The sequence below is a fragment of the Amblyomma americanum genome, chromosome 2 (assembly GCF_052857255.1).
Source record: "Amblyomma americanum isolate KBUSLIRL-KWMA chromosome 2, ASM5285725v1, whole genome shotgun sequence".
In the NCBI taxonomy this organism is placed as follows: Eukaryota; Metazoa; Arthropoda; class Arachnida; order Ixodida; family Ixodidae; genus Amblyomma; species Amblyomma americanum.
The window spans coordinates 49,807,076-49,820,430 of NC_135498.1; the positions used below are offsets into that span (position 1 = coordinate 49,807,076).

At 49.0% G+C, this 13,355-nt stretch overlaps 1 pseudogene across 1 annotated transcript in view; it reads right to left on the reverse strand.

The window, feature by feature from the left end:
* LOC144121189 (uncharacterized) overlaps positions 1–12,543 on the reverse strand; it is a 78,829-nt pseudogene extending 66,286 nt beyond the window's left edge. Inside the window, exon 1 of the transcript XR_013312560.1 lies at positions 11,959–12,543. The product of XR_013312560.1 is annotated as an uncharacterized LOC144121189 (transcript). The remainder of the gene's footprint in view (positions 1–11,958) is intronic.
* Positions 12,544–13,355: the final 812 nt, after the last annotated feature.

A 13,355-nucleotide genomic window follows, 5' to 3' on the forward strand; every position in this document is an offset into this window, starting at 1 on the left:
TCGCACGGAACCCGGAAACGGCGGCTTCGGAGAAAAACGCTTAGGAGTGTGTAAAAAGCCATAACAACGTGAGAAAAACATTCGTGCTGGCATGTGCTCGCATGTCCTCGGGCTTTCATTTAGCGGAAAGTTATTTGCGCGGAATACAGCCAAAGTTCGCATGCAATAAGCGTTTCGCTTGCTTCTTCATGAGGAAAACGTGCGGGCAGATCACATTATCTTTGTACTCGACCGACGATGAGGAAAATCGGGGCGCGACAGCTGCTACACCGTTTGTTCCTGAGGCCTGTGAACGGTGCGGTATGAATTTTAAAAATTCAGAGCTTGAGGCAGATTATTTCTTTATGTCTACTGCACTGCGCTTTTTTCCCGTTATTTCGTTTCCAGAAGTACTATTACGCAGTATAAAAACTGACGTCTAATCTACAACCTTTGTCATAAAGTGTGGAAGGAAATCTGACGTGAATAATGTCTACCATTTTTTTTAAAGCAAAATTTATTGCCCCAGGGTATCAATGATGGGTGAAGGTGTGATGAATGATCTAAATGAATGGAAAAAGGTTAGCTGATGTCTACCATTTTTTCACTGCCTTCAACTCACAATCATTGATGGCTATTTATGCTGAACAGTAAACAGTCATCACCGGCAATGTTGGCCAGACATTGGACAAACATCGGTTCTTTATTGGCTGTTTATATTGATGCACAGTGTACAAACGAATGCCCATGCTGGCAGTTACCTGAATCGGGTAGCGCTTAGTCCATACGCAAGTCAAGGACCGGTGTTAGTTTTTCTGCCATGGAGCGTTGGGCCGCTGTCGGTACAACGTTGGCGTGTAGAAGAGCGAAGTGTCGACGCCGGTATCATAACATTCGTTACCTATGTAAGCGGTTTTCGCTACCTTGATCGACGCGTCTAATCATTCCTTATTCTTAGCCATCCCGTCGGGCTCGATCGTACTGTTGGAAACTGGGCTATTCCTCAGTGGCTGTTTTGAAGGGAACTTAAAAAGGCTGCAGACTTACAGGTTAACCAGGAAATCCACAAAGACAACGGTCGATTCCCGTTCATAATAGTTCGAAGACTGTCGCTCCAACAGGTTGGTAGCATGAATCGAGGATGGCAATGCACCCATGGTGCTCCCGTTAAAAGGAGTTAGCAAACAGAGCGTTTGAAAGCACCGACTACTGAACCGAAGGACGAGCGCGCCTTTTTCACAAATCCCTAACGGAAATGCTCTCAAACCCAAGACGAGAACCATTCCTTGCGAGATGCTTTGACCACTCGGCCACTGATCCGCTGGAACGATATATATATATATATATATATATATATATATATATATATATATATATATATATATATATATATATATATATATATATATATATATATATATATATATATATATATATATATATATATATATATATATATATATATATATTACTGCGACTAGGAAACGAAGATGAAGAGTACGGGAGACGTAAAATCCGTGTTCCCTAGCAACACATGCCATCGGCCCAATATTTCCAATGCTGGTCCTTCGTATGACCGGTATTTGCCAATATATTTCCAATATTGGGCCCATGCTGCTTGGGTTCTTACACACACGACTTTTACATTCACTGAGAATACCAGTTTTTGAACAGGTTGAACACCACTCAAAGCGAATGCGTTGAAATTGAACCGAACTGACGAGATACTATTTCGGCTTGGGGCCAAACTTCTGTAAGTCTGACGACTGATGGCGCGTTTATTTTTGTTTTGTTCATTTGTTTCCACACTAGTATAACACGTTGAAGAGCGGAACTGAAGTAAAGCAGCGCAATAAAGCTTTGACTTTATATAATCGCTTGGTCTTCCAAATTACACTATCTGATGCACACAACCGATATGACATACTATGTCAGAGCTTTACAGCGATAATGCTTTTTTTTTGTCGGCGAGGTTAACACGTTGATAACAAAAACACTAAACCCTCGCAAAAAGCATGTCAACACAAAAACCACTACACCGGCACTTAAACACATCTTTATTTTTTCAAGCCTTTACTCCAGATTTAGCATCTCGCACGGCATCAACTTTAGCAGAGAGCTAGCTAATGTGGCTGTGCAGCTCCAGCGGCGGCACTGGTGGAAAGGAACGGGGGGGGGGGGGGGGGGGGGGGGGTGACAGGTGTGAAATCGCTCGTAACCGGCGAATACGCAGATGCTTCGAACATTTTTGCATAATGTCTTTAGCCAGTAGAAATAAGGTGGCAGGTGGTACAATGCAGTTACGGACCGTACACTTATCCTCTCCAATTAAGCGACGCACGAAGAAGCACTCCGCCAGCGCCGCCACCAGGTGCGCGCAGCCCGAACATATCTTCGCCGTAAGTTGGACGTGCGGACTGCAGGTAATCATCCGTCCCAGTGTTGGCGTACTTACACACGTAATAGACGAATTTTTGTGTCGATAGACAGCGCTAATTTGGAAAGGTGCGTTTCATTATTTACGTGTGGTCAATTGGGATTTCACAAAATTTCAATGACCGATGTAGAGGTATACTGTACACCTATTACGGGAGTAAATACAGCAGTCAACGGAGGCGTCACGACGGTATAAACAGTGTTTTCGCCTGCGTTCCTTTTCAATATGGAAATCTATTCGTTACGACTACAAGGTCTCGCCTCAACGGTCGCGGTATTGTGCCACGTTAGTGATAATGACCAAACAAACCTACATTAACAAGCGATAAGCTCTCCTGCAGTTCTACGCACACAATCTGCCGTTGGGCAGCAGTAGGCTATTTACCTGCAGAGCTCGGGTTGTTGATTAAGTCCCTGAAATGAACTATACAGAGGGGATCAGAAACTAATCTCACACCAATATTTATATTTTCAAGAAACAACAAAGCCTCTCAAAAATAGGCCAAAGTTTCGAGACCTATTAGGGTGTGCCCCGGGTGCCTACCTAGCCTATGTTTTTGTGTGAGTCGCTGATATGCGTATTTGCATCCCTGCAGTTGCGCAGGGATGCAAATACATCATCTGGACTGGTTTGAAGTCCTTATTTAACCTTAGCCGCTAGTTAACAATTCAACATTGTGAAGAGGCAGGCGACAGTTGTCGACAACATTTACAATAACAGTCAAACGAAGTTATCATTCATTGAGAGTAGCGGTCAAATTTGTGAATAAAATAAATGCGATCGAACAATAAAAACGTGGTGCCCGTGTTGTAACTGAACCTATACTGTCACGTTCGAGAAATAAAAAAAAATGAACTATGCGCATGGCTTACTTCTGTGAAACGCGATTTTTCAAAGTTTGGTAAGCACACACTCTACACTACACACGCACGCACACACACACATGTACGCCGGCCGGAAGAGGTGAATTGCAACTGTGATGGATCGATGAGTTAGTGAGTGCGTGTGTGTGTGCACGCACGCGTATGTAGTGGATATATGTTCCAGCTGACGCGTTCTCTCTCTCTCTCGTGTGCGCCGTGTGAGTCGCGTCTACCACTCGTGCAGGCGTGCTCGGCGCTCACGCACGAACGACGGTGCCATGCTAGGAAGGGGGGGGGGGGGGGGCAGAGATGAAGAAGAGACACCAAGACGAACGACGACGCGCCAATCAATGCTGCGCGCACTCGTCTGTCAGGCGCCCGCACGGCGTTGTTGGTCCAGCCGCGATCGAAAAAAGATGAAGCGCGCGCGTACACACTCGCTTCAGGCGCCCAGGAACGCACGCACGCATCAGAGAGTACGCGTATATACGCATCAGCGCTGCCTTCCGTCACTGAAAACGCGAACGCACACACGCACGCACATATCAAGAGCGCAGGAAGGTGAGGAGCGCCGTAGAATAGCTGAGTTGTGGCGTACACACACACACGGTTCGCCGATCGCTTCCTCGTTTCAGAAAGGATCGTCACGAAAAATACGTCTCTATCACGGTTTCTACCTTGTGCTGCAGCGCACTCGCGCGCCACGCGTAGTGTACACACGTTCACGACTGCCGCGATTAAGGGGGGGGGGGGGGGGGGGTAGCAAAAACGAGGACCAATTTTCTCCGCCGATGCAGCGCGGTCCGATGAGCGCGCGGAACTATATATCAATGCTGCCAACGCGTGCATATGGTGGAGCGACGAAGCGGGCGCCAACAGCGGATGAAAAAAAAAATGCGGCTGTGAACGTTTCCAGCGCCGTCGGCGATGCGACTGTCTTTCTTTGGGATGCATGTCGATTTTCGAAACCAATAGTTTAGCTTTCTAGAAAATGAGCCTTACAAAGGCATCTCGTGTACCTGCGATACTGAAATCGCGTAATATCATAGGCGGTGCTGGGATAGCAGTCGCGGTCACACTTAAGAGTCTGTTCGCCCTTGCAAAGATACTGACAACTTCCGGAGACTGCACATATTGGGCAATGTGTGTGTGTGAGGGCATGCGTGTGCGTGAGTGTGTGTGTGCGCTTACCATGAGGGCCAAAAAGATGTGCACGTGTCCTCTCACTGTATAGACAAGCGCCATGTTTGTAAACAGTGGTGGCGCTGCGGTCGGCAGCGACGCGGGGTGTAGGCAAAACGCAGCACGCCTACACTGCGCCAAGCAACGCTGCCTTCAAAACCAACTGGTGTATGCGAATATTTCAAAGCGTGCGCGTCGTTTGTGGTTACAAGCATTTTGTTTGATGCTCGGAGAGTAGTTCTGCACTGTTCCAGCCTGTTCGCCAGAAGGAATTAGTAGGCGGAGCGCTGCATCGGGTGCTTCTCCGCTCCTATATAGTTGGCGAAACGTAAAAGCGCAGCGCTACGGCGGGTGAAAGCGCGAGGTATGGGGAGGAACTAATCGTCCACAGTTCTCAACTTATGGACCGATAAAGCATATCCGGTCGCTAGTGCAAGACAGGACGACGTGATGCACGACAAGAATCAGCTTTCTCACACGACGAACCTTGTAAACGTGCTTCCTATTTTCACCGTGCCGCTTCACTCCGGAGACCTTGGTAATTATTGAACACTATAGCTGCTTTGAATAAGGCAAATGCGATCCGAGAGCTCCACGAGCGCATGCAGAGACGTTTTCCTCGAGCTCCAAACGAAATTTAAGCTCACTCTGCTTAGCTATAAAATTTTGCTTCTTATTTTAGAATTTATTCATGTGTGCGCATTCTGCTTGATTGGAGTGGCTTTTGGCGTGGTATTTGCTGTGTTTTCCAGGTTCTGATCGACCTACAATGTGAAAATTCAATTAATTTGGGAAATAACACTGCGCGACTTTGTCGAGATCCTATAGCGTCGTTGGACCGGCGTTGAAACGACACACTTGTTGAAATTCGCGAAAATGAAAACAGAGAAAAAAACCGTCGTGCGTGCTACTACACCAGTCCGGTGCTTCTTCAAGCGCTGCACGGTGTGTGAACGCTGAAGGCGACTGGCGGGAGCTTTTTGTCTTTTTTTTTTTGCCCGCGAACACTTACAAAAATTATCTTTAGACAGTCTATAGACTTCTTATAGACTTTATTGCATCCAATAGATATTTTTTTTCGTCTATTCATAGACAGACTATCTATAGAGAAAAGTCTACTAAAAGTGTATGGCCATAAATCTATATATTTTTTATAGACTGTCTATAGGATTTGTATTGCCTGTAGACTGTTCTCTAGGGTTTGTCTACAGAGTTTATAGACTTTATAGAAAGAAGCCTATGGACAGTCTAAAGAAATTTTTTTAAGGGAAGAGATGCTCGGGACGTTGTCCAGGTGATAAGCGTCTGAAAATGGCCCCCTGCGTTAAACTTACGATCCCAAGCACGTGGTATATCGCGCTTAAACTTACGCTGAGAGCACGACAGAATGAGAACGAGTTGCAGGCGTTACTTGATTTTTGCACAGTTCACCACGCGACCGAACAGCAGCGATGCTAAGTCAGAGACACGAACCAACTTATTAGATTTGAATGCAGAAACGCAATATAATAACCCAAGGGGCGAAACGAGCTCGGCGTAATAACCCACGAACTCGGCGGTAATAATTAGCCGCGAAGCCGATCCGTCGCCGAACTGTAATGTCTTGCTCCTCGGCCCCTGCCCGTCGCTTTCGCGCCTATATGACTGCAATAAACTTGTGGAAGCTTATGCCGCTTCCTTTCTTCTGCATTGCGGTTCAACCAACAGCACCACAGTTTGTCGACACGCCGTGAATTGTGCCCGAAAACACGCAAGCGTGTCGCACACAATGCGGAAGGTCCCGCTTTTTGCCTACACAACGAAAGTCACTGCTGACGCCAGAGCCGCCGCATCTCTTTGACGTCACGGCCTGACGCTTGTCTATACTATGCACTTCTGCTGCTCAGTCGAAAAACAACAGATGATTTTCTCTCTTTAAATTAGACATATCAGGGTAAGGCGGAAATTTGGGCGAGTTGGTAAGTGTTCATTTTCGCGCTCAGCGCAACACGAACGGGACACAATGAAAATGAATATCAATGAAAATGAATATCAGGGTATTTTGGACGTGACCTTGTAATGAGAAATACTATTGCTGTAACCCGATTGCGTCATTCCACACTTGCCTGTCGTTCCGACAGAACTGGCTTAGTTGCGGCGACAGCAGCCGGGTAATAACACAAAATGATGCCATTTCGAGAGGACGACAGAAAAGTTTTGTATTTTGGGACTGGCAGACATTTTTGACTGGACATGCATGCTCTACCTATTGCTGTCGTGGCACGCTGTTGACAACGGCCCCTCCCTGATCATACATACAGTCGAAGGCTACATTGATACCATTGTTTAAGGCAGCAGGTAAAAGTAGCCGTTTTCGTAGCAGACATCATGCGCCGACGAAGAGACCCCAGAGAAAGTCCCCATCAACTGCAGATGTGAGAACCGTGAAGTTCTCTGATGTATCCCTTGAAGCCCTGTTTGTACCTTTATTATAGGCTGATACAAAATTTTGAGTAAATCTTTCCAACTGTTTACATCATACATTACAGCGTTCGGTGGGCAGCAAATGAATATTTGGTGTGCCAAAATAATTCTGTATTTATGTACACTACTGTTGTAGTTAGTAGCAGTGGCTGCAAAGGGACACTAGACATATGCCACGATTCTGATCCGCACAGTGCCCGTGTGCAATCAAATACAGGTGAAAAAAAATAAAATGAAATGAAAATTGTTTTTTCGGGAACGTAAATGGCGCAGTATCTGTCACATCTCGGCGGACACCTGAACCGCGCCGTAAGGGAAGGGGTAAAGGAGGGAGCGAAAGAAGAAAGAGGTGGCGTAGTGGAGGGCTCCGGAATAATTTCGACCATCTGAGGATCTTTAACGTGCACTGGCATCGCACAGCACACGGGCGCCTTTGCGTTTCGCCCCCATCGTAATGCTGCCACCTCATTCGGGTTCGAACCCGGCTACCCCGAACCAGTAGCCGAGCGCCCTAACCCCTGAGCCACCGCGGCGGGTATACAGGTGACCACAACTGAGTGTTTTTGGAACGCAAACATATCACCATAGCTTGACAGCTCGGCAGCATAAGTATGCTTTCGCGAAACGGAGGGTGAGCTCTAAAATCGGCAGTGCGACGTCAACAATGCACCGCTCGATATCAAGCCGAGCCTCAGAGCAGCAAGGAAGATCAGCTCTTTCGCGTACTCCATGTTCAGAAAACTTGCAGGGCCACCGCACATGCGTAAAAACGATTTGTCGCTCTGCTTCCAATCGCCCCATCTACCCGTCTTCTTTTTACCTAAACTACGGGCTCGCAGCTCGTGCTATGTACGCTACAGGCTTAAAGCCGTGACTAAGCCTAGTTCCGTTTCTGCTGACGACTGGGCAGGTCCGCGTGTCCGAGTCCATCCGAAAACAGCGTTAAAAAAACACGCGTGTGTATACCTGCCGCACAATTGACATGTAAAGGTACTAGTGCAATCCCAGTGCCTGTGCCAGGACTACACGAAAAAGCGGCCTCATATGTATTCGTCCTATATACGCTCGGCTCCGCACTTCAAGTTAACATGCTCCCAACACGTTGACAGTTAACATGCTGATAAGTTTATAGCTAACACTTACAGTTAGCCTGCTCACAACACGTATATACTCGCCGCACAATACATGTACCAGAGATGTTCAGAGCTGAACAGCGCAGAAAAGCTCGGCTTGAGTTGCCAGGCGCCAAGAACAGGCCTTTCTTACGAGCATGGATTGTTTCGGGGTAACGGACTTTTCTAGGACATTCGATCCGTTTATTAGACTCAAGTCATGCCTTTGCCAATATTCCGGCACACGTTGCAGCTAACGATGCCGGTGCCCGTCCAAACAATGCAAAATTAATTCATTGTGTCCTGTGAATGGCCGAGTGGATTTTCCTACCTTCAAAAAACACAGAGGACGCCACTATCACCTCATCCTCGTGTGCTCCAACTTCTGCGATCTTTAGGAGCATCCGCACGTAAAATCGTTTCATGCAGTCACTGCTGCAAAACCACCTGCAGGCTCATTATATATCGAAGCTCCAAATTCATGCTTGCTTTGCACACTACGGGAAGACGATCCACAAAAGGCTAAAAGCGTCAGAGTAGCAATTTCGCCGCATGCACGGAACAGTTATAATAAGCTCGTTTTTAAAAGTTTTCAACGTTCCCCCTTTTAAACATCTGTCTCACTCTCTTTTATTCATGAAAGTAGGCCTCGCATCCAACCAACACGCATACATATAGAGCCCTAAGCTGTTAACTGCGTTTAAAAAAAAAAAGTATTACTGCTCGCATGCATGAACTCTGGATTTGAATATTTCGATGCAACGTTGCGTTCGTGCAAACTACATATGCATCATATAAACACTGTATGCGGCAGTACACTCCGAGAATATGCACGCGCAAGAAGCGTGTTCTTTTTACTTCATTGTTTTTTTTTTCTTTACTTCTTGAAGGAGAGCAAGGGAGCAGACCCGTTCACACGGGTGCGATTCGGTGCGCGGCGAAGCGCGGCGGAAACACAAGAGTTGCATTAGCGACTCGCCCGCCGCGCCACACTGCGGCGAACAAACATCCCTTCCTGCGAAAGCTCTTCGCCACCCAAGCAGCACAATCGCAGGCATTAACCCGCTTCCCCGATAAGAAAACGCGGGCTTCACGCTAATTGCGCCGGACGCCCTAAACGAAAGAGCAGCGCGCGAATGAATCCTCGCGGAACGGATGGACTCTAAGATGCGTTGAAAGAGCCTACTTTTAAAATTTCGAAGCTTACGCTCGGAAGGACCACTGTTCTGTTTGTGCGCAGTATTTCTGAGTGTATACAGTGCCCCTGGGGACGTGTACTTTTGGTGTACATAGCCACGTGACTCCCCTATCAAAAATTTATTTAGACAGTCTATATACTGTCCATATACTTCTCTCTATAAAGTCTATAGGCAATACGAATCCTATAGACAGTCATAAAGACAACCTATAGATTTATGGCCATACACTTTTAGTAGGCTTTTGTCTATAGACAGTCTATAAACTAGGAATAGACAAAAAAATCTATAGGAAGGCAATAGAGTCTATAAGAAGTCTACAGACCATTTTTGTAAGGGTCTGCTATTAAGTCTCTACGTTAGCGCGACAGAATGAGCTCTGACTGAACGAACTCTCCAGAATAAAAAATTGGCAGTGGCTTTTAGCTCGGCTATGCCAGGATATACGTTGCGAGAGGTACGCCAATTTCTAAAAGCGCGTTTGTAATATGCAAGAGTTAACAGGAAAACTCTTGCACACTCCTGCATAGTTAATAGACAGGTCAGTGTTTGTTTTTTTCCCGTCCGTACATACTCGCACACGTGTTCGCTATTGCAAACGAGATAGTATTTCTGCGGCATTTAGCTCGGAACTCAATATCTCGCACAAGTGATGATTGCAACTTGCTTGGTGCACACGTCAGTTTACAAATCCCGCACGATTAGCGCCACAAGCTCTTAGGCTATAGCACAAGGACTTTCGAGAAGATCAGGTAGCCCGCACGAAAAAGAACGAAAACACGCTGAAAGCAAACTACGAACTTGCGCCCATGTTTTGTAGCTCACGTTTAAAGTGAAACTTTCCTCGCTAATTATGCAATACAGACGAAGATCGAACGGATGGGATTTCAAAGCACGAGCCGCTCGCGCAGATATGATGCCAATGCGAAGAACCGGAGCAAATTTTATTTCATGCAATCGGCGGATAGTATACAATCCATGGCGAACGCAATCGAAGTAATCAGACTGAGCAGAAAATATGTGCATAGTGCTAACATTACCAATATTATGCACTACAGCTCAAGCAATGAACATGGCATGTCATATCAGGAGCATGGCACAGAAAATATGTACAAATACAATTCCTTATGTCGGCATGCAGGTGACTGCATTGAGCTGAACCCTTTTAAACGTGTCGGTAAAGGACGTAGAAGAAGAATTTGGAAGGACGAGTTTAAATTGAGAGTTAGGGCACAAACCTTATCGTCTGGGTCAACCTTTTACATCGCGCTTCATGCACCAATAAGCCGCACAGTTTATCCATTTCAGTGCGCGCCATATGTAATGAGTAATACATTATAGAATAAACGAGGAGCCATACTCAGTGCCAAAAGAGCCTCGAAAATATTACGCACTAATCGCAGTTAAAGGGGGCATATATTACGAAATGTTTTTTTCAATATGCACTTTCTAAGAAGCAAGCAGAAAAATAACAATTCCTAAAGGCTGCTTAGTCTTACACGATGTAATCCTCAATGATAGCGACGTTGTCATTTTCGCAACAGAGGAGCTACTGAAAGGAAGGAATATCATCGAATGCCTAAACATAAAGGGCAGAGTGGGTGAGGGAACAAACGCGTGTTAATAATGACATCCTTGTCGAAATGGGCTTGGGCAGGACATGTAACGCGAAGGCAAGACAACCGCAGGTCCGTAAGGGTAACGGAGTGGATTCCAAGAGATGGCAGGCGTTGCAGGGGGCGGCAGAAATTTCGGTGGGCGGATGAGATTAAGAAGCTTGCGGGGATACGGTGGCCGCAGCTGGCAAAGGACAGGGTTAATTGGAGAGACATGGGAGAGGCCTTTGCCCTGCGGCGGGCGTAGTCAGTCTGGCGGTGATGATCATTATGGTCCAATATAAAGCCAATCTGACACTCAGCAACAATTTCGCATGCAAAACGGCTGGCGAAATTTTTAAACTGAGATAAGCGCACAAGGATGTTTGACATCAAGCGACTTTTGCACGCCTCGTGATGATTTCCCTTACCATCACGCGTTCGACACATTTACTACAACTATTATGCATCTACTCTGACAGACAGAAAATGCAGGCACATCAGTGACTGTGTCTTTCAAGAGCGCGGCGAAATGCAATGTCTCAACAATGCGAAACATCTTACGGTTCGTGTCATCAGCGCCGAAGGGTGCTTCACCTCATAGCTTCCAAGCCAAGGGTCAGAGCACCAAGTTGTATGCAGAAGTGATTCTAAGCAGCCAAGATAAATTGGGTACGCTTAGGTGTAATTTAGCAACATAAGTGAAGAGAAGTCGCTCTCAGAATGAAGTGTACCTCTGACTGTACGCGAAATTCTGCGCTCGTAGCGTGAATATGTACCGAGTTCCTCTAGGGCGCACTTCCCTACCACAAAACTTCCTAAAAACCGTCAATGGTTGCAAACTACATAATAAAAATAACGACTAGTGCTATCTCATTCCCTCAAACACCTTGAACAATTTCACGAAGCGGCGATGCGCAAAAAGTGCTTTGAGAGGCACACGTTCCAAAGTTTGTTATTGTAGCATGTAACCATTGCTGCTTAAAACCAATCGCTAGCTCTAGCCGAAGCCGCTCCACAGCGCATAATTTCGGGTGCAGATCCCGCAGTGAACCAATGGGCAGCGTGCTCCAAACGTCTCGGTCACATAAGCAGAAGCGCGCAGAGGCAACAGCGAGAAAGAGAACTCACCGGCCCGACTTGGTGATGATCATCTCGGTGCCAAGCTCGTGGAAGCGCCCCCACAGGTCTTTTCCCTCAAGGTTCACCTTGGGGTCGTCCTGCACGCCGTCCTCTTCGGGCTCGAAGCCCGGCGGCGGCCGCAAGTGGCGCGCCGCCAGCAGTTCCTCGGGCGTCAGCTGCGCTTGGGCGCCCAGAGACGGCGGTGGCGCGTGGTGCGGAGGCATCAGCTTCGGGCCGCCTGCGAACAGCTGCGGCGCCGCTCCGAACACGGCCGCGTGCGGCGGTAGCCCCAGGGGCAGGTACGGCGGCTGCTGGCTCAGTATGGAGTGCATGGAGAAGTCGGAAGGGCTCCGGGCCGGTGGACTCGAGCTGGCCGTAGCGCCGGGCAACAGGAACGGCGTGAAGGGCCATGCACTGCCCGGGCTGAAGCTCGGGCTCCACCCGCATCGGGGACCGCTCGCGCGCGCACGCCCTCCCACAACACACCCAAGCAGGCACAGTCTAGCGAAGCTCGCCGTCACCCGAAGGTGGTGGTCGCGAGCGCACGGGGCGTCGTCAGCAGAAGCAGCGGCGGCGGTGGCGGCGTTGGCTGCGGCCGAAGCGGCGGCGTGGGGCTGGCGGCAGCGTCATCGCCTACCAGGCGGGAGAGAGGAGGTTCCCGGGCGGGGGGAGAGGCGGCACCCGGGGCAACGGCAGCAGCAGTAGGGGCGATGGGCCGCTGCCGAGCGTGCTTTGGCAGCAGGCACCCCTCAGAAAAGCGCCGGAGAAAAGAATCACGGATCGCGCTACGGCCCGCCGGGATCGTCGACCGACCCGCGCCGCTTGGACAGTGCTCACCGACTGCCGAGCGAGCTGCCCGGGCCGTGTTGCTGGCTGCAGCAGCAGGCGGCGGCGGCGAGTGCGAGAGGAGTGCGAGGGAGAAAATTCGGCGCCTGGCAAGGAGGGTGAGGATGGTGAGAATATCGCGCCCCGACGGGCGGCGAGGGCCGGGAGGCGAGGCCGCGCCTCGCCGCACGCCTAATGAGATGCGCGCGGGCGGCCAATGGGAGCGCGCTGGGCGCCGCGCCCCGGCGCCGCCAGCTGGCGCCACCTTCCGGCGCCTCGACGGGAGGCGCGATAGTCGGCGCCGCCGCCGCCAGCCGCTCGACGCCCTCGGCCGCCTCGGCACTTCTCCCCTCTGCTCGCACTCCCCTGCCGAGGGGGCGAAGGGCGGCCGCGACGGGCCCGGCTGTCAAGCACGGCCGGCTGTTCTCTTTCTCCACTGATTTCGGCCTCCTCTCCGTCGAGCCCGACGTATGTTTGTGAGTGCGTTGCTCACGCAGACCGGGCCGCCGGGAAGATGAAGTGACCGGACTCTACTCCGGCTGCGCGCACAAGCAGCGAGACATACACACGCACACAGCGGC